This window comes from Alexandromys fortis, unplaced genomic scaffold (genome assembly GCF_014885135.2).
Source record: "Alexandromys fortis isolate MF-2015 unplaced genomic scaffold, M_Fortis_MF-2015_v1.1 scaffold_40, whole genome shotgun sequence".
Classification (NCBI taxonomy): domain Eukaryota; kingdom Metazoa; phylum Chordata; class Mammalia; order Rodentia; family Cricetidae; genus Alexandromys; species Alexandromys fortis.
Genome location: NW_026067966.1, coordinates 9,046,126 through 9,048,245, shown reverse-complemented (window position 1 = coordinate 9,048,245; position 2,120 = coordinate 9,046,126). Strand labels below are relative to the sequence as shown.

The window sequence follows — 2,120 nt, the reverse complement described above, 5'->3', positions numbered from 1 at the left end:
GAAAGTTCAGTACTTATTCTTTTGATCTAATATGAACATCTCTAGAATCTGTCTGAAGGACATAGTTAAAAGTATATAAAAAGACAGAGACAGTTATCTAAAAATTAGATATAAAGAAATGTCCAGAACTGGGTGGTAGTGGCACACACCTTTAATCCCAGCAGAGGCAGGAGGATCTTTGTGAGTTCAAGGCCAAATTGGTGGATAGAGTGAGTTTCAGGACTTACAGAGAAACCCTGTCTCAAAAAAAATAAAAAATAAAGAAGTCCAGAATAGTATGTGAATTAAATAAATTATGAAACATCTGTTTGATGAGTTGCTCAGTGACAATCAAAATCATCTCAAAAACCTGAGAATTTATATAAGGATATAGAAAATATTCATCATAGCTAAGGGGGAGAAAGTAAGTATGTCAAATATAAAACTACAAAACCTGTTCTGAAGATAAAGGTAGAGAAGTTATAAACATGTAGAAGGAAATCTTGTGCTTATGGATCAGAATCTTTAGTTTCATTTAGATGTCACAACTACCCACAGAGCACGGAAAACAGTCCACAGAGTCAAGGCAACTCTATCAAAAGCCCAGCAACCGTTTATCCAGAAATAGAAAACTGCACCCTAAGTTTCGCCTGACATCTCAAAGGACCCAAACAGCCAAAACAAACTTGGAAAAGAATAAATTTGGAAGGCTTCTAATTCCTGATTCTAAAATTTATTACAAATCGATGGTAATAAAAACTGTGGTAGCTGGGCGTTGGTGGTACATGCCTTTAATCCCAGCACTTGGGAGGCAGAGGCTGGCAGATCTCTGTGAATTTGGGGCCAGCCTGATCTATGAAGCAAGTTCCAGGACAGGCTCCAAAGCTACACAGAGAAATCCTGTCTCAGAAAACCAACAAACAAACCACACACACACACACACACACACACACACACACACACACAAATTAGTGTGTGCCGGGCTGGAGAGATGGCTCAGTGGTTAAGAGCACTGGCTGCTCTTTCAGAAATCCTGAGTTCAATTCCAGCAACCACATGGTGGCTCACAACCATCTGTAATGAGATCTGGCGCCCTCTTCTGGCATATGGGCATACATGGAGGCAGAATGTTGTATACATAAGAAATAAATAAATAAATCTTTAAAAAAAATTAGTGTGTCCCCGTGTAAACCCAGATGTGTAGATCAATGGAATAGTTGGGAATCCTGGGGGGGGGGAAGGCCTTGTATGTGTTTTTAAAAGGACGTTCACAAGAATGTTACGGTCACTCAGCAGAGAAAATACATCAAACTAAATTGAAGAAGCCACAAAAGGCAAAAAAAAAAAATATGCTCCAATGCCGTTTATTAAGATACCTAAGATGGTTTGATACAGAGAGTAGAAACAGAATGAAGGATGCTTTAGGGTGTGGGGAATGGGGAGTTGATTTTTTTTTTTTTTTTTGACAGCTTGTAGGAACTTTATTTTCCTTCCACCTTTTTCCCCTTTGCTCAGGTGTCTGCAGAGGTCCTCAGGACCACTCAGTGGTGGCTCTAACCCACTCGGTGGCCTGCGCTGTGGGAGCTGCTGACCAATCCTCAGTGGCTGGCTGGGTACTCCAGTCTTCAGTAGGCAACTGCTGGGCACCGAGGGCACCTGCACACCCTCAGACCAGTCAGCCACCTCTGGCTGAGCAGCAGTGAACTCAGGAGCTGGTGCAGTCCATTCGCCCTGAAACTCCTCCTTGGTCACGGCCTTCTCAGCAGCAGCCTGCTCTTCCTTCTCAATCTCCTCTGGGTCTCTGTAGAAGTAAAGATCAGGCATAACCTCCCATGGGTGCTCACGGGAGAGAATAATGCCATGCATGCGGAGTACTTCCTGGGCCAGCATCCACCACATCAGGCCCACTGAGTGAGTTCTCTTGTTGTTGCACGGGATGGCGATGCCCACGTAGCGCAGAGGTGAGTCTGTGTTACACAGGGCAATGGTGGGCGGGTTCACATAAGACGCCTCTGTGAGGGGCTGGTGGTCAGCCCTGGCATCGGTCACCACTAGAAGCCGTGGCTCCCTGAAGGCTGCCTGGTCTGGTTAGTGAAGGTCCCTGGGGTGAAACGGTCAGCAATTGGAGTGGCTCCAGTGGC

The 2,120-nt window shown here is 44.8% G+C and overlaps 1 pseudogene; it reads right to left on the bottom strand.

Moving 5' to 3' along the window:
• Positions 1–1,510: 1,510 nt before the first annotated feature.
• LOC126508791 (40S ribosomal protein SA-like) overlaps positions 1,511–2,120 on the bottom strand; it is a 3,870-nt pseudogene continuing 3,260 nt past the window's right edge.